A 19,967-nucleotide genomic window follows, 5' to 3' on the forward strand; every position below is an offset into this window, starting at 1 on the left:
TACTTTATCTTTGCATAATACAGGAAATCTTTTGTTCATGCAGATCTTCAGAATGGGTTAATGAAAGACATCTAAGGGTTGAAAAGTCCAGTAATACAGTTGAATAGCACCCATATATTCACATCACCCATCTGCCCCAAATAAAGTTATTTTAGCTGTCTCCTACCTACAGATCCTCCCAGTATAAAGCTTTGTAATTTCTGTCAGGTACACACATGCCTGGATATTTTTTTTTCTCCCTTACCCCCTTATAATAATAGAATTGCAGATGCTTTCCTTCAGAAAACATTAAAAAAATCAGAATCACTTCTGGAATTGTTCATTCAAGCACAAACTATTCATCATGAAATACATCTTGTCAGCCTCTAGCTGGAAGGAGAGTTATGCTTTCTTTGGGCCAAACTGTCTCAGGGAAGATATTAGAATATGAATGTTTTGACAGTTCATAGCACCTTTCATCTGAAGTTCTCCAAATAATTCATGCGTATTAATTGCGGCGCCTTGTAGCAAAATCTTTTTTATTATACCCATTTTACATATGGGCCCTTGAGGCACATGTGAATAAGACCAGCTTTTTCCAAAACATATCTTGAAGTAGTTGTTTCAGTGCCAGGTTGTACTTCACAGTAAGCTTAGGGTGATTTCAGATGTGTTTTGGTTGTTTCTCTAGTGATGTATTAGTAGTAAGGTGACATGAGTGGACTCATTATGTAATGGAATTTAATTAATCAGTAACTTGACCCTAAGGAGTAAAGATGGGTTCTCCAGAGACCTTCCAAAAGTTCTTCGTATTGGTAAACAACTAAGCCAAAAGGCACCTGTTAAAGTTCTGAAACAACTACTCATCAATGTGAAATCTTACAAACAGCCTCAAAAACAGCTTTTAAGACTATCCACCTCATGAACACTTGCACATGTGCAAGAGGAGGCAATGTGTGGGGCAAAAGGATAATAACCTGAGGCATTATTGTTGGTGTAGTCAAGGCATACTTTGGATGTCAAAGGGACAGGAGCAGCGATGGCAAAGCACTGCCATGTGTGCTCCTGCACGGTACCACTGGTGAGCTGGACTGGTGTCATCAGCAATGGCAGTGCTTTGTAAGATGCATTTCTGCTTGGTATAATAGAAACCATTTTTCCTGACATTTTGACCATTTATAACTCTCACTTTGACTATTTAGAACGGGTTAAAAAGAAGAAACTTGGCTCTTATTTATTTATCTATCTATAGATCTATTTATTTATTTATTTTTCTTGTCATTGCAATAGAAATACAAGAACACAATCATGAGGATAAAACTTAATGGGTATATGTTGTTACTTTCACTTACATACCATTGTCCTAGGAAAGACATACATGCTGTGCTGCAGGAAGGATGATATCAACACATTTCTTGCAAGTTTCTTGAACTCGAAAAGCAGAAAGCTTTCATTGATGAGCACTGGAAAATCCCTTGCAGTCTTTGCTGTCTTTATTCTTGTGTCCTTTCAAAGCATCATCAGTGACAGCACTTGCTTTAGCAGGTACTTTGCTTCTGAAGACCTAAGGGAATTCCCTTGTGATTACAAACCACAGGGCTTCTGAAGACAAGATTCAAATTATTCATGTTCTGTGTTGTAGTAAATTTCCAAAATTTCTGTGATGATGGCAAAACATCTTGTGATGGCTGAAAGCAAATCATTTTCATAGGATGTTTTAGTCTTTATCCCTTTCCAACCTTTTTTATCTTTTTTTATCTTTCTAAAAATTTTTTTGTTTATTTACTATGGAAGCATAAGAAGCAGGTGACTAAGCATAATAATCCATAGCCAACACAATTGTGCAAGCAAGAACCGAGTGTGATGACCCTTGGTGTGGGCTATGGATCAACAAGTGACAAGAGAACAACACATGAAACTGCTGAAAAGGCAGAGTGTGATACCATCATGCACCAATATGAGACAACACCTGGCTACAAAACACTCCAGTATCAGTGACTGGCGAAAATTGATATGTGGACATCTGGCAGCACATAGAAGCAGACGACCCGAGATGCAACTGTTAAAACATTGGTGACAAGTCCCTAGGCAGAGCCCACCACAGAATGGGTGAAGAGAGTAGCATTTTTTCTGCAGCTTCAAATATCTGACATGAGAACTTGGAGGGAATCATGCACACAACTCTGTGTGTGTGTATATATGAATGCAATACTTTTATCTGACACAGTCTATCCCACTTTTTTGGTCCTTTTACTCAGCCATGTCATGCTACCTAGCTTTCCTTTTCCCTCTGTGACATTGTTTTTATTATCAAACAACAACAACAACAACAACAAAACCACCAAAGCAAACAAACAAAAAAAAACACCACGGAAGTTATCTTGCTTCATAATATTTAGGGAAGGCTACAACTTTCTTTAACTACTAAAATGTTTTCTGCAAAAATCTCATCATTAGAGGAAAAAAAATTGGTAAGTTCTCGCTTTTGAACCAGTATGGTTTAATGTTCTGTTCTGTTTTTAATTATAACATTTCAAATATAATGTAAGCTATCTTCTCTGTTTTATACATTTTACATGTCATGTTTTACCCACTTTTTGATAGAAAAGAAAGCATGTGAAACAACAAGTTGAAAAAACAAGGGAATATTTCTAATTTTGAAAAAAGTATTTAAAGCATTCACTCTTACACTCCTCAGGTATTCTACTCTGACCCGTTATTATAAGAAACATGCCACTGGAAACAATTTGTAATTAAAATTTCATTTTTTTCATATTTTTTTTTCTGACAAAAGCCAACAATTTTCAGTCAGCTCTTGAGTACCTTCATTATTCAGAGATGTCACCTTGCTACAAAAAAGCTGCTTAGGCCAAGATAAAGATACACTTAGTGTTATGTAAAATGGTATCCATAGTTGCTAAGGTATGACAAGAAAAGAATACTGGACATCTTGTACCATGTCTTTGCCCCACACTAGTCTTCCAGTGAACTGATGGAAGCAACAGCTTTATATTTTGTATTTTTTCTTGTTTTCATGGCTGATAATTTTGGTGTCCGTAGAGGATACTTCTTTACTTGTTAATGAGTTTGTCCTTGAGGAGATAATTTTTATAAAGGTAATCCCAAATTCCAAATTTCTGTTATCAAGATTCTTTTTCTTACTTTTTTTTTTTTTCCTGTCATCACCTCCCTCTCTCATGTATTTACTGTAAATCTTGAGAATTTGGTCATGTTCCAGCATAGACTGAAAATAGTAACTCCTCTTCTGTTTTCAGCTCTCCTGGCTAGGTATCACAGTAGTCTTTGCAACTTTTTTTTTTTTTTTTTTTTCATTTGGCTTTTGTCCTCATCTACTTAACATTCTGTAAAACTTTGTGGAGGTTTTTTTTTTATTATTGTTATTATTATTATTATTATTATTATTATTATTATTGTATTCAATGCTCGGAGATCAGGGATCTATCTGAGAAAATACTTTGTAAAATCTCCTAATTTATACCTTATATCTGCATGTAGGGGTGCATTGTCACAGGTTGTATACCCCACCCCCCCACCTGTGTCTTTCAGTTATTGGTCTTACGCCTAGGCAATTAATTAACTGATTTCTACAGCACATAGCATAGAAAAATAAAAAAATATATATCTCAGCATTGTTTTTTGAGTGTTATGTGCAATATGACGCAAGCTCATGGTAATTCTGCATATCATGCTTTAGCTGCTGTAGACACCATCTTACATCTTGATCTTGGCCTTAGCAGGTTTTCTGTGTATTTTCTATAATACCCAATTATTCAGGCTTGCTTTTAAAAATCTCCAGTATTAAGGTCTGTAATGACAATCTAGATCGTAATGACATTATTCAGATGATGCTGCTCAAGCGCAATTACAGAGAAAAAAAGTAACAGGCCAAGTGTCTTTCAGTAGCAATGTTTAGGAATAGCTAACCCTGTGCAGTTAGTATCCCTGGGGTTTGTACTCCTGAAGACAAGGAGAAGCTAGTGGGAGCTTTGCACGCAGAGGGAGACAGAAAAAGATGCCAGGGGCTAGGAATCTGGTGAGTAATTCTGGAGATAGAAAGGGATAATTAGAAATTCCTGGATGTGTGGTATCAAGCAGGATGCCATCTAAGGTCAGCTAAGCTTGACACAAATAAAGGAAGCAAGAAGCTTCTGACAAAATGTTCTCCCCTCAGAGTGATATGAGAAAAAGCTTCAGGATATGTTTTTCTCTTCCCATCAAGTCTGAAGACATTTTCTTGTATGAGCATCTCAGTTTCTATTTCTATTATTTCCACTTAAGAACAAGAAAACTAAACCTTTCCAGAAAATACATTCCCAAACTGTTGATTTACCAGTTGAAATATTCTGTGAAAGCTTTCCATATAACTGTGCTTAAGATAGTTTCTGACACCTTGAAAATGACTCAAGGATAGATAACCACATTGATGAGATACTATGGATGCTTTTACTTTGTAAAACTTTATCTTTAAAAAAGACTGGCTACATCTTCTGACCAGTTTCTCTTGAGTTATAGGTGCATAAATCTTGATATCTTTCCCAACAATTCTGTGCAGGTGATCTGATATTTAGATGAATTAATAGTGAGTACTTATGACTGTTCTTTATTAACAGATCAAAATTCCAAACCTACATATCTCAGAAGGCTATCAGAGAGTTCTGAAGATTTGTGCAGTTTTCTTCCCCATCTAGTAATGTTTATGTTCTTACTTCACGTGCAACAATGCAACATAATGCAACAATGATTTGTTGGTGCATGAACAGAGATACAGAGTTTGCCCAATTCTTTGCTTTTCATTCTGCATTACTGTTACAGGCTGATAAACAGAGATTATAAAAATCACTGTGAGGTGATAACATCATTATTTTAGCCAAAATAATAACATAAAAACAAAGTTCACAAACTTTTACACATGAGAACATGTTGAGAAGCTGAATTGATGTCAGGTGCAATATTCTTGTTAAACATCATTGGGGAGAACTGTTCGAAATAAGGCCTGGGCTGTAAATGATAGATTTTAATAGCTGACATACTGTCTTGTTCACATACTTACTATTAATTTGTCATCTGCTTTCAGCATTTGGAAATAAATACCATAATTCTATCCTAACAACAGCTACACTAACTTTCTGAATGATGTAAATTATGTAAATTGGGCAGTACATAAATTAGTAGGCATAGCGAGGACATTATAGTATAATATATATCATTAGGAAACTGATGCCAGAATATTGAATACAGCTCTAACATTAACTAACATTAACATTTACAAAGAAATTGAAAAATGTGTGAAAAAAGTTGTTTGAATGTTAGGGAAACACCCAATCAAAGAAATTAGAAGGTAGAAGAAGAAAGGGTACATAGGGTCTAAAAAAACTCAAATTTTATATCTCTGGTATGCTGTCAGAAACCTGCTAAATATCCCAATCTTCTATTATGGCAGCTCAATTCTAAACTAGTCTTTAATGGTACTGATGTGCAGAAAAAATAAGGTATTTTGAAAGAGCGAATGAGGGAATTTATGAAAATGTCCCATTATTTAATGTATCACTGTAAATTGCAATTCCAGTTCAAAGAAGTGTCAGGGAAAAAAAAAAAAGACGTAGTGTGCTTTTAATTGCTTAGTTTCTCAATATAATTTAGTACGATATGATTGCTTCTGACCAGCAGTTTTTACTGCTTCAAACAAGGGAAGAGCTTTGGAGAACGGCTTCTTATATCTGTAGTTAACTATGCAACATTCACGACCTGAGAGAACTTTGTTCTGATTAATAAAAGTTAACTTTCACTAAAAATCAAACAGAAATGTTTGGATTATTTGGATTTATACTTTTTTTTTTTTTCTCCTCTGGAAACTTACAATGAGTTCCTTCTCTCTCATACTTGGCTTTTTCTAGTATTCTTAGAAGTTGAAGATTTGCACTTATTTATTTTAGAAACAGAATATAACAAAAGAATCTTTCTAAAGTGGACAGCTGTGTAAATTTTTTCATCAGCATTATAGAGTCAAACATTTCAGCACTTCACCCACATAATTCCTGCACTGTAAATTTGCCTGACTCCATCTATTTCAGTTTAAAGGTGTATGCATGTTTCTGTAATACAGGAAGAACAATGCAATTTACATTCACGACAGGTGATTTTAAAGTTTTAATGGATGCTTTAGCCCCAGTGAGTCCTGAAGAGTGTTCATCTGCTCTATTTGGACGCTTGTAACTGCATGCTAGAACTGCACAGTGCAATAGAAATGTTATCACATTTAAGATCTCCACCTAGCTTGCAAACAAGTGCTTTTTCTTTTATTTTCTCTGTTATGGAAAACATTCCTAATGTCAAGCATTATTAGCACACCTCTGGATTCCCTGCATATTTTCATTTTACAAAAGGAGCTACATTGTTCCAGTTCCTTTTTTTTTTATTATTATTATTTTTTTTTGGATGTAATAGGGAAAGAAATGAATTCCTCATACAGTAAAAATATAATAATTGAATAACCTTTGAAATATGTCAAACAACTTCTTCAGATAACAGAAGTGGCTAAAGTATAACATGTAAGGCTCACACAAGCTTTTGGCTAGAGATACGCAAAACAAACTGATATATGTCAAGAACAAATCTTTTAACAAATGATCTGTGGGCTCTTTTTCATGCAAAACTAGGAAGGCTTTGTCTTACTTTCAGCTCTCCAACAACTTTAAGCAATAGGCACAAGGCCAAGACAGAAAGAAATGGATACCTGCAAATACTTTTAATACAGTGAGAAAGGCTTGCATACCATCCAGGTAAACTGTCTTAGAAGAATCTTGGTGATGAAGAGGGAAACTGTTTGCATTTGGAAGTGTTCAATAGGTTGCTTCATTTTTTCGTTTGCTCTCAGAAAGCACCTCTTATGGAGTTTTGTTTACTTTATCATTAATATGTTTAACTCAGTGCTTCTTTCCCAAGGGTCTCAAAAGTGGCTCATGAAAAGGTAAATTTGAGTCTTAAAGGTTGGAGTTGTAAAGACAGTGATAGAGTTGAGGAGGAAAATAAAATCCAGAATCTTTTGTCTGACCTAATGGCTGCATGAAACTGTCTGCTAGAGCCTATGTTACAGGACCTGGTATACAGTTGTTCAAATTTTCGTTACTGTCAATCTTTTTGAAAGACTTTTAAATTGTCCCACATTTTCTGTTAATCCTAGAAACAGAATTATAATTCATTGAATGTAAGCAGTAAAAATCCAGACTTCATGTTAGTGCTATATTTTAGGTTTCATATGAAGCAAAATCAATTAGAATCATCTCAGTGACTCTAATTCAGTTCAGTGCTGCAAAGTACTGAACATTGAATTTTTATTTGGCCCAATTATTTGATATTATGAGGTAGAAGATTGTGATTTGTACTCAGATTCGATGATTCATTCTGTGCACCTGAGCAAAATCTATTCTGTGTACCTCAGCAGCAACTGTTCATCAACTCTCTTTAATATTACCCAATCTAGTGAAGAATTGCTGCCCATGTGACTGTTAGAGTAGCATTTATTGGCATCACACTAAGTACCAGTTTGCTGTGCTCTGTGTAAAATGATTTTTGGTGGCCAAAATTTACCACAAAATTTGCTATGTGTTCCCTAATAAATTCACTTGGATAACAAAGAGTGAATTTTCACTGTTTAAGGCAAATATCCTATACTTATGACTGATTATATCGGCATGATCTAAACTAAAACCTAATGTAGTGTTACTGTTGGCTCAGTGAGCTTTTTATCAGGACATAAGTCCTGTATGTATATATAGTGTGTATATACACAGTATATAATACACTACATATAATAGGATGTAAATACATAGAATCATAGAATCATTCAGGATGGAAAAGACCTTTAAGATCATCTAGTCCAACCCTTAACCTAACACTAAAGTCCACCACTAAACCACACTACTAAGATCTAAATCTACGTGTTTCTTGAAGACCTCCAAGGATGGTGACTCAACCTTTTCCCTGGGCAGCCTATTCCACAGCCATACAATCCTTCCAGTAAAGAAATCTGTCCTAATATTCAACCTAAACCTCCTCTGGTGCAACTTGAGGCCATTTCCCCTCGTCTTATCACTTGGTGTTTGGACATGATCTAAGAGCCTTTTTTTTTTTTTTCCTATGAGATACCTACGCATACATCACTGCTTTTCAGCTTTAGCACAAGATTACTGGGAAAACTTTAATCACATGCAAAATGTTATGTTAAGGATGGAAAATGTGGCATTACCAGTCTCAGCAAATGTGCCTGTTTTCTGGCAATGGTGACCTTGTGCTACAAGTGGCGAATCAGCTTACTCTTTTCAGCTAATCAGCTAATGATCTCTTTTGTTTTCCATGTTTTCACCTATAAAAATGAAAATACCACATGAAAGATCCTTATTTTCTGAGGCCTCGGGGGTTCTATAGAACAATTTGAAAAAAAAAAAAAAAAAAAGACAGGTAGGAACTGTACTTCAGATATTACCCTGAGAAAGAAACTTAATTTATAAGCCTTTCATGGAGTTAGAAGAAGTGGGGTGAATTCACGAAAAGATAAGACAAGGTAAAGCTACTAAGTCTCAGCGCTCTGTAACGTTACTTCCCTTAAAAATGGACAGGTCATGCCAAAGATTTTCAAACAAGCTCCTGAAATAAATGGAGAGTGTTTCAAGGAGGAGTGTTGCATCTAGTGATGCAATCTGTTGCAAAATATTTAGGAAAAAGTCACACCTGTATAGGCACTTCCCAAAGCAATTAAGAAGTGTTCATCTGAAAAGGTGACGTGACTGATAGCCCAGCTATGCCTCTGCACCAATGCATGCAGCATGGGAAACAAGCAGGAGGAGTTGGAAACAATGGTGCAATTAGAAATATTCAACCTGATTGCTATCACGGAAACATGGTGGGATGGATCACACAGCTGGAACACTGGAACAGAGGGCTACAAGCTCTTCAGAAGAGATAGGCAGCGAAGGAGAGGCAGGGGTGTTGCTCTCTCCGTTAGAGAAGGGATTGTGAAGAGATGCCTCTAAGAAACAGCCACAGAGCAGTTGAGAGCTTGTGGGTGAAAGTTAAGGACCACACCAATAAAGGCCACTTTGTGGTTGGGGTCTACTACAGGCTACCTGATAAAAGGTAGCCTGTTGATGAGGCCTTCCTGTTTCAACTACAAGAAGTGTCATGCATGCATGGTCTCATCCTGATGAAAGACTTCAACCACCTGGATGTCTGCTGGAAAAACTACACAGCAGGCTGTAAGCAATCCGGGAGATTCCTGGAGTACATAACTTCATCATCCAGGTATTAGGCAAGCCAACCAGAGGACAAGTGTTACTGGGCCTGGGCCTCACCATGGTGAATGAACTCATTAAAGAGGTGAAGACTGGAGGCAGTCTGGGCTGTAGTGACCATGTCCTGCTTGAGCTGGTGATCTTGAGAAATATGGGCCTGGCAGAGGAAAGCCAGGATCCTGAACTTCTGAGAGCAGACTTTTAAAGACCAAGGGGACAAGATCCTCTGTGACAATGTCCTTAGAGACAAAGGAGCTGATCAGAGATAACTCTTTAAGGATGTTTACCTAGAGCACAAGATCTCTCCAACCCTGTGTGTAAGAAAGTGGACAGGGAGGGCTGAAAAACGGGATGGCGCAGCAATGACCTGATGGTCAAATTGAGGTGCAAGAAGGAAATTCACAGGCAGTGAAAGCAGGGACATGTGGCCTGGGAAGAGTTCAGGGATGTCGTCTGGATGTGTAGGGATGGGATCAAGAAAGCCAAGGCACAGATGGAACTGAGCTTGTCAAGAGATGCAAAAAATAACAAGAAGGGATTCTATTGGTGCATTGGCAAGAAAAGAAAGGCCAAGAAGAGTGTAACCCATCTGACAGATGAGAAGGAAGGACTGGTAACTGCAGACATGGAGAAGGCTGAGGTGCTCAACAACTTTTTTGCCTCAGTCTTCGCTACCAGTCAGGCTTTTCACGACTCTCATTTCCCTGAACCTGAAGATGAGGGCTGAGGTACCAAAGTCCCTCCTACTGTAAGTGAAGAGCAGGTTTGAGACCACCCAATGAAACTGAACAGGTACAAGTCTATGGGTCCTGATGACATGCATCCCAGGGTCCTGAGCAAACCGACTGATGGAGTTGTGTTGTGGTTTAGCCCGGCTGGCAGCCAAACACCACACAGCTGTTCGCTCACCCTCCCCCCTCCCTCTCCGGGATGGGGGAGAGAAACGGGAAAGTGAAGCCTGTGAGTTGAGATAACGACAGTTTATTAAGACAGGAAAATTAATAACAATAATAATAATAATAATAATAATAATAGTAATAATGTGTACAAAATAAGTGATGCACAATGCAATTGCTCACCACCCGTTGACCGATGCCCAGCCTATCCCCGAGCAGCCGGCCCCCCACCCCGGCTAGCCACCCCTATATATTGTTCAGCATGACGTCAGATGGTATGGAATACCCCTTTGGCCAGTTTGGGTCAGCTGTCCTGGGTCTGTCCCCTCCCAGCTCCTGCTGCACCCCCAGCCTGCTCGCTAGCAGGACAGAGCGAGAAGCTGAAAAGTCCTTGGCTTGGTGTAAGCATTGCTCTACAACAATTAAAACATCAGCATGTTATCAGCGCTCTTCTCATCCTAATCCAAAACATAACACCCTGCCAGCTACTAGGAGGAAAATTAACTCTGTCCTACCTGAAACCAGGACAAGTTGCCAAGCCTCTCTCCATCATATTTGAAAAGTCCTGGCAGTCAGGCAAAGTCCCTGGTGACTGGAAAAAGGGAAACATCACTCCCATTTTAAAAAAGGGTAGGAAGGATAGAAAGGAGGACCCAAGGAACTACAGACCAGTGAGCCTCACCTCTGTGCCTGGCAAGATCATGGAACAGATCCTCCTGGAAGCAACATCAAGGCACATACAAGACAAAGAGCTGATCCGAGACAGTCAGGATGGCTTCAACAAGGGCAAATCATGCCTGATCAGTCTGGTGGCCTTCTATGATGGAGTAACTGCATCAGTTGACACGGGAAGACTGACCAATGTCATCTACCTGGATTTCTGTAAGGCCTTTGACATGGTCCCACATGACATCCTGATCTCCAAATTGGATAGATATGGATTTGAAGGGTGGACCATTCTGTGGATAAGGAATTGGCTTGAAGGTCACACCCAGAGAGTGGTGGTCAATGGCTCTATGTCCAGGTGGAGGCTGGTGGTGACTGGTGTCCTTCAGGGGTCCGTTTTGGGACTGGTACTGTTTAATATCTTTAACAATGACATAGACAATGGGGGATTGACTGCACCCTCAGCAAGTTTGCAGATGACACCAAGCTGAGTGGTGTAGTGGATACAACAGAAGGAAGGGAAGCCATCCAAAGGGACCTGGACAAGCTTGAGAAGTGGGTCCATGTGAACCTGTTGAGGTTCAACAAGTCTAAGCGCCAGGTGCTACACCTGGGTCGGGGCAATCTCAGACGCGAGCGCAGACTGGGAGAAGAACTCATTGAAAGCAGTCCTGCAGAGAAGGACTTGGGGGTTCTGGTGGATGAAACACTCAACATGAGCCAGCAGTGCACGCCTGCAGCCCAGAAAGCCAACTACATCCTGGGCTGCATCAACGGAGGAATGGTCAGCAGGTTGATGAAGGGGATTGTGCCCCTCTGCTCTGCCCTTGTGAGGCCCCACCTGGAGTGTTGCATCCTGGTCTGGGGCCCCCAGCACCAGAAGGAGGTGCTTTAGATTTTTTCTAATGCTGTTAGAGCAATTCCAGAGGAATGCCACAAAGATGCTCAGAGGGCTGGAACGCCTCTCCTATGAAGAAAGACTGAGAGAGCTGGGGATGTTCAGCCTGGAGAAGGCCCCAGGGAGGCCTCATTGCAGCATTTCAATACCTAAAGGGGGCTTATAAAAAAGATGAAGAACAACTTTTTGCTTGGACAAATAATGACAGGACAAGAGGGGATGGCTTTAAACTAAAAGCCATTAGAGGTGAGGAGGAAATTCTTTACTCAGGGGGTGCTGAGGCACTGGAACAGGTTGCACAGAGAAGTTCTGATTGTCCCATTCCTGGGGGTGTTTAAGAGCAGGTTGGATGAGGCCCTAGGCAACCTGATCCAGTGGAAGGTGTTCCTGCCCATGACAGAAACATGGAACTAGTTGGTCTTTAAGGTTCCTTCCAACCCAAGCCATTCTATGATTCCATGATTTCCAAAGTTTGTGTTTGTTTGTTTGTTGTTGGTATAAATATTAGTGAATTTGGTCTCACAGGTCATTAGTACATCATTGATTATTTGTTGTTAGAACTAATGTTAATATGATTTTTTTTAGGACCTTTCACTCCACATCTAATATCAGGTCATCACCAAATAAGAATTATTGCACTTCAAAGTAACATACATTTTGGCAAAGAAGAAATAATCTTAGTATGAGTTCCTAGATTTAAACAGCTTTCGCTAGCCCTGGCTGGTAACATCTAGAAAAAGACCTCAACATGTTATAGTTATTTCAGAAATGGTTATGGAGTGCAGATCTCATGATAGGATACAATTTTGTTTTGGAAAAAAAAAAAAGTTTAACACATATTTTGTTATGAATGGGACACAGATTTTAATACTTGATTCAAGAGTATTTGTAAAATAATGAAAAGATATCTTCAATTTATTTCATGCCAGAACACTACAAGCATAAAATTGATTTTCTTTTTGTTCATAGAAAACTCTCTGTGCTGCTAATAGCCCTGTTTAAATTGTCTAACCTCACAAATTTCCTTGTGGATTTAAAAATATGCCACTTGCTCACTGTAAAGGCAGAAAAATTCAGTTGCTGATAAGCCCTATTTCTATTTTTCCCTTCATATCTCCTGCATATTAAACAATTTATTCTGTCCCACTGTTTGTTGTGCCTGTGTTTTTTCCTTGAAATCTAGCAAGATGTAAATGTTTTATACTCTTACACTCTTTTAGCCTAGCTATTTTACAGTTTGTATTTCCTTTCCTTTGCATTTCCTTCACTCCTCTGTCCAGGTGCACCTTTACACTCCTACCTAATGTTATATGCCCCAAAGAAACAGTATTTCTAGGTCCCTGTGCTCCAAGAACCCAACTGGTCAAAAACCTTCAGAATTCACAATATGTCAATTTGTCTTTTATATTTGATTTTAACTCTTGTAAGGGCAGAAAGTGAAAATTTACTGCAAAGTACATTGCTTACAATTCATTATCTGCTTAATATACAAATGACTTAGAAAGCCTACAAGTTTTCTTGCCAACTTTCTGCCCCTTAGACACTAGCTTCAGGACGATTCACTAGGGTTGCATCAGACATATCTGGGTCATTTTCAACACAGATACACTGTCAAACTGTATTGGGTTTATGTGGCAAGGTTGTGGTAGTGGGGGCATCAGGGGTGGCCTCTTTGAGAAGAGTCCACAAGCTGCCCCATGTTAAATAAGGGCCAGGTTCAGCTGGCTCCAAAGGGACCCACAGCTGCCCAGAGCCAGCCCAATAAGCAATGTTGTTTGCACCTCTGGGAGAGCAGATTTAAGAAAGGGAAAAAAAATATATATATATATATATATGTATATAAAACAAAACTGCTGCACAACAGCAGTTGGGAGAGAGAGGAGTGAGAACCAGCCCTGCAGACCCCAAGGTCGGTGCAGCAGGAGGGCAGGAGGTGCTCCAGGCACGCAGTAGCAGTTCCCCTGCGGCCTGTGGAGAGGCCCCTGGAGGAGCAGGCTGTCCCCCTGCAGCCCATGGCTCCCACATGGAGCAGATCTCCACGCTGCAGCCCGTGGAGGAGCCCCCGGTGGAGCAGGTGGATGTGGCCTGGAGAAGGCTGCGGCCCATGGAGAGCCCCCGCAGGAGCAGGCCCTGGGCCGGAGCTGCAGCCCGTGGAGAGGACCCCACGCAGGAGCAGGGGTCTGGGGGGAGCTGCCGCCCATGGGGGACCCGTGCTGGAGCTGTTTGCTCCTGGGGGATGGACCCCGTGGTACGGAGCCATGTGGGAGCAGTTCTTGAAGAGCTGCTGCCTGTGGGCAGCCCCCGCAGGCTCAGTTCAGGAAGGACGGCATCCCGTGGGAGGGACCCCATGGGGAGCAGGGGCAGAGAGGGAGCGTGAGGGAGCGGCGGAGACGAAGCGACAGGGACTGACTGCAGCGCCCATTCCCCTGCGCCACTTGGGGGGAGGACATAGAAAAGGGTGGATCTGGGCGGGGGAATGTGTTTTCATTTTGTTTTGAGTTTCTCACTTCGCTAGCTTGTTAGTAGTACGTAAATTACATTAATCTCCCTTATGCTGAGATTATTATTAATCTCCCTTATGCTGAGACCCTTATGCCAGGATGATTATTGTTTAGTGATTTCCCTGTCCTTATCTCAACCCTTGAGCCCTTTTCATTGTATTTTCTCCCCCTTTCCCTTTGAGGAGGGGGAGTGAGAGAACAGTTATGGTAGAGCTCAGTGGCCCGGCTGAGTAAAAACACTACATAAACTCACTGCTTTTGAAGTAAACAGATCAATTTCTAAGAAAAAGTCTTCTGTAATTGCTGCCAGTAAGTGCCCAACAGCTCACTGTCTTCCCAGCCCCTTTTTCACTTTAGGTTAGGAAATTTTATTGTTTGGACCGTATTCTTCCTTTTTAAAATTATTAGGAGGTTTTGCCACAAGATGAAGTCTGTAGAACAGAAGAAATAGGAGCCAAATTACAAATTTTTATATTTCAAGAAAAATCTATGCACAACCTTGCCAATCATTTCTTGAAAGACCTTTTGCCCTATTCAACTATTACTGCACTTAAAATGTTTTGCTCTTTTCAGGTTTATAGCATCCTTCAATTTGATCCAGAAGTGTAGGTCATAATAATGCTACATTTGTGACACTGTATTCATTTCCATGGCAACAAAATGTGAAGTCACAAGTACAGGATTTTGTCTGTCAGCAAATTTATTCTTATCCAAGCACAAATATGCCAGATAATAAATAACAAAGGAAATGTAAAAAATGATGGGCCAACTAAGTTGTTCTGCATAGCTATATAAAGGAGTTAGTCTTAAGAGACTGGCAAAAACTGATTGCCTAGCACTGATTATTTTAATTAGAGGTCAAGTAAGAATTCAATTAGAAAAATTGGGAATGTTTTGAGTGTCACTTTAGGTGGTAATTTTCCTACTGGAAATAGGATCCTTGGTACAAACATTATTATATTTTATTAAAAGGTCTTGATGGGAAAAAGAATTCTCACACTTTTACCTCTCTGATTCTCTCCACCATCCCACCTGGGGAGAGTGAGCGAGCGGCTGTGTGGGGCTGAGCTGTCTACCAGGATTAAAGAACAAAAAGAGGTCAGTGTATTGTAAATACAGAAAACTTACAATTCTATAGATAGATATTTTTATAAAGTTAAGGAGGTACCGGGAATATTAGATATCATACATTTGTCATCACCTGTACTGAAGAAAGACAACACGATAATGGAGTAGATGCACAGAATGGTTACTATGAAGGTTCACAAAATAGTGTATCTGAGGAAGAGGAAAGGCTTTTGAAGTTAATGGATGACAAGAGTGCATATTCAAATGGTTATACATTAGTTAGGGTGAAATTCATACTAATGAACACGAGCATACCAGCTGAAATATTGTTACAATGGTATCTCCAGATATCTAAGGAGATGTGCTGTAATATTCTCCAAAATAGGATAGAGGGTCAAGAAATCCAAACTCTTTTAACATGAAGCTTAAGAAACTTATGAACATGGTTTTATGTTTAAAATAAGATAATTGCTAGGAGATCAAGAATGAAATTTTGGATGTATCAATACATCATATTCCAACAGGAGTTTGAAAGGAGGCTGGATTACTCTTTGTTTGGAGTCTGTCTTTGCTATGTTAATCCGTGTTTTGATTCTTCTGTTAGTTGCTTTGGGTTTTATTTCCATGCCAAGGAAGGAAGGATCCTTCTCCCACCCTCTCTTCCTCCCTCCTTTAGCCCCACCATTAGCACTTAAGGAATTGGCTGCTGGACATTGTCATATTTCTCTGAAGCATTGAATTGAAAATAAATTTAGATAAACTGTGGTTATGGCCTATGGATTATTATTATTCTATTTTTATTTTTATTTTTTTTAGCAGGTGTCTGACTGGTGTGACCAATGAATATACTCAGGATTTAACCAGTTGTCAGCTTGGGGAGAAATAAATAAATTTGCTTTAGATCAAATTGGAAAAAAAAAAAAAGATTTTTCCCCTCTCAGTAGTAATGTGAGTCATGGTTTCCTCTTGAGGACTAACCAGGAGGTTCATCAAAGGGGACCTTGGAATCAGGAAGCTATGATCAGTAAGAACTTCAGTCCTTTCTGGTCTTTTCCCGTGTTTCTTCATAGTTGTGGAATTTCTTCATTTAGCTTTAACTTTTTTAAAGGGTATTTAAAAGTGCTATGGCTTCTATGTTTGAATACAGAACAGAAATTGTGTAGACAGTAATCTAAGCTGAGCCTTTTTAAAGTACTTTTTACATTTCAAGAACAGGATTTGTCTAACTCCCTGATCCTATTCAATCTTATTTTTCTAAAACAAGCTTATTATCATCTAAAACAAGCTTATTATCATGATTGCTGGAACCATGGACTCTAGGGTCATACCTAAGAGTATCATTAAATCCTCAGTTACTCAGCTTAAATTGCCAGTAAGAGTGTTGATTATTTTTTATTGTTATAATAGCTGCAGAACAGGACTTTTGTTTAGCTACAGAAAGCACTGTTTATTATCACCAGGTGAGATTTGAATCTTTCATATGACACAAACTGAAGAATTCATTCCTGCTGCTTTCCTAAGGGTTATCTGTGATTCATTCTAACATCATGTATTCCTCTTGCAAATTAAATGACTGCAGAAATCAATGACATTCACTCCGTCATCATCCTTCTCTTTCCCATGTTTCCCATGAAGCATGGATAGGTAGAAGTGCAGGGCAAATTAACCAATAGTTATAACACTTTAACTATCTGTTTTACCTATGTTTTCAGTGCGTGAATGAGAGGTGATACCTGCCAATGTAGTTGCCTGCTATCCTCTTACTTTAATCAGGATCACTGATGATCTAGATTTCACTTATCTAACTAAAGCTTATGAGCAAAATGTTCCAGTTATGCCCCATCTCCATTTCAGTATGGATATCATCCAATATCTGTGATGACTGACTGAAAATCCTTGGAAGTTAAATAGCCAGTTCATGGCTGTTTCCTAAGTCCCAGGACTTCAATTTCATTTACTCATCTTGGTTCACATCAAAACTTCAGTCTATATAAGCAAAATTCTGTGCTGATACTGAAGTCCTTTGTGCTGTTTTAACTACAGTTCACAAATGGGTGAGGAAGGATATATGAAGGTGAAGGCAGTAGTGTGTTTAAGACCCTATTTTAAATCACTATTCGAGGCTTGATCTCTGTCTAATTACTCTGGTGGTAGACACAGAGGTATGAAAACAAGAATTGGATTATGTTCATGGCTCATTAAATAGTTTTATTGTAGCTCTCTTGACCACTACAGTCAATTTTCAAAGTTCATTATCATCATTTCTTGCCATATGTCCAGTTTAATTTAAGAACCTCTAACACTTAGAAATTAATGGATACTGAGAAATCTTTCAAGTATGTTTCTTGCTCATGTAGAAACTGAGAATGTTTATAAGATTTCCAAATGCTTCCTAAAGTCTCAAAAAAATGGGGACAGATAAAAAGGATGTTTACAACAAGAAGAATTTAATGATTTTAAGAATCTCATACTTTTCAATAGCAGCTTGTGATTGTAATCTGCATCATATTAGAAGTGCTGTTTGATCCACATCTCTCTGAAAAGGTATGAAAAGCAAAAATACATCCTGAAGGAAAAGGAAATTCTTCTTCCCTAAACTCTCTCTCTCAAGAAAAATGTTACCTTTTAAAGGTGTGTTTGTTATCTTGCTGCTGTTTTAGTCTTCTGCATGAAGAAAACTAAAAACACAGCTGCTCTGCGCTGCTAAGTACAGCTGACAAGTCTTTGCAATCCTCAGCAAAGCTGTAATTCAGTTCCCCACAGAGAGAGAGATAAAGGTGCAATTTCACTTCCAGTTCTGCTAGGCTTTCAGGCATACTGATTCTGTAACCTGTCTTCTGGCTGAGGTGAGGCTTTCATATAATGTGAGTGTTACCTAAGGAAACTGCAGCCCAGGGGACACCAACTGTTTTCCAGAAGTACTTGGCAGGTATCAGGCTTTTGACAGGATTTTTTTCTTTACAAAGTCTGCATCAGAGAATGGTGAAGATTTCAGCATGGGGCTTGGGGTGGGAGGAAGGAAAGAGGGACAGAAGCAGTGTCTACTGGCATCAAGAGATATCGAACAATGTTCTGTGGCAAAACTTTAACCTTTTCAAACAGTTATTTGGCTGGCCAGGTATTTGAATCAACTCTCCTGACTATGTGCACCTACAGGGTTCACAGTTATTATAGTGGGGTTCAGGCTTTGCTTCTGGCTCACAGTAATTTTTCTCCGAGAAACTGCTGTCAGTTGCTCTTTGTGTAAGCGTTTCTAGGTCACAAGATATATATGAAATAGTTAAGTAACTAGATTTAATAGGAATGGTATTTGAAGAAGCCACAGTTCATCTCTCTGTGGTACAAAATCAATGAATCTGTATGATGGCAAACCAGGAAATAAAGAAGTGTTCTTTGCTCACATTTCTGTTCTAACAAACAAACAAAAAAGCTTCTTATCTTGCAAGAGAAAATATTCTGGTGAATACCAAAGATCTTCAAGAATTTTAAATTACCTAGGAAAAATGTTAAATATTCTGACTAATATGTGAAAAACCACATTATAAAGAAGTGACCAGTTCAACAGATGGTGCTTTGTGCTTACTAAGCTAAGTAATACTGAACACTAGCAAGAGTGATAAAAAACCTTTAGACGCCTCTTAAACTCCTAGTACTTCTTTGGAACTTAAAAGGTGAAACTTATGGACACATAACACACTTACATTCAGTGCAACTTGTAGAGCATGTAAAGTTAAAATTTCACCTAAATGCATACATGAAAATGATCCAAATAAGAAAGTTTAATTAATCCAGTTTCTTAACGGGGTAAAACAACATCTCTTAAAATAAACTTCAAAATATTGATTTTGTTTGTCTGTTTGTTTTACAAATCTCTATCATTTTAGTGTCTCAGAAACATCTAAAATGCATGTATTTTAACTGGGCCAGAGCTAAAAACTAAGGTTCAAATACAAACATCTTTAAAACTCAGATATGAACAGATCCAAGGTTTTGGATTAGCTCGTTACAAGACAGCTGCGAAATCTGGACTCCGATGCAGTAACTTCCTCAGAGTTTGCAGTGACCAGATGTTTGGTGGGGAGTATTCATTGCTTGGACCATTCTGCTCATTTTTTGTCTTATATTGTTTCATATACTTACATTTTCAGTTTTGTCTTATATCCGATACATCTCTTTTGAGAAAGTAAACTTTATGCTGACTGTATTTGAAACTGAGATTCCTTTAATCCTGACTTTTTAATATTTAATTGAAACAGAGGATAGCATGATACTGTATGGAGGCTAAGCTGCATTCATTCGTTGTGAGATTCTACTGTTGAATTTTGGAATGATCCCATGTATCACCTCAGGGACTGGAAATCTTCAAGTGATTGCTACTGCTTTATAAAACCAGTTAAGCAAACTACTGAAAATTTAAAATATGGAGCTCAGAAGTTTTTCAAATGTGAGATTTGAGTTTGAAGTTTTATCTCACTACACAATTGTGTTAGGTTCATACTGAGGTTTAAAAGGTGTTGTTTGGATAAAAGAATCGAAGATATGTTGTTGTCAAAACCAAAAACATATAGATAATGAAGATCACGCAGTTTGCCATACACTGGCAGATTTAGCATTTTCATATATTGTTATGAAGCTATTGTTCCTTCTTTTG

Source organism: Cygnus atratus, chromosome Z (assembly GCF_013377495.2).
Source record: "Cygnus atratus isolate AKBS03 ecotype Queensland, Australia chromosome Z, CAtr_DNAZoo_HiC_assembly, whole genome shotgun sequence".
NCBI classification, from domain to species: domain Eukaryota; kingdom Metazoa; phylum Chordata; class Aves; order Anseriformes; family Anatidae; genus Cygnus; species Cygnus atratus.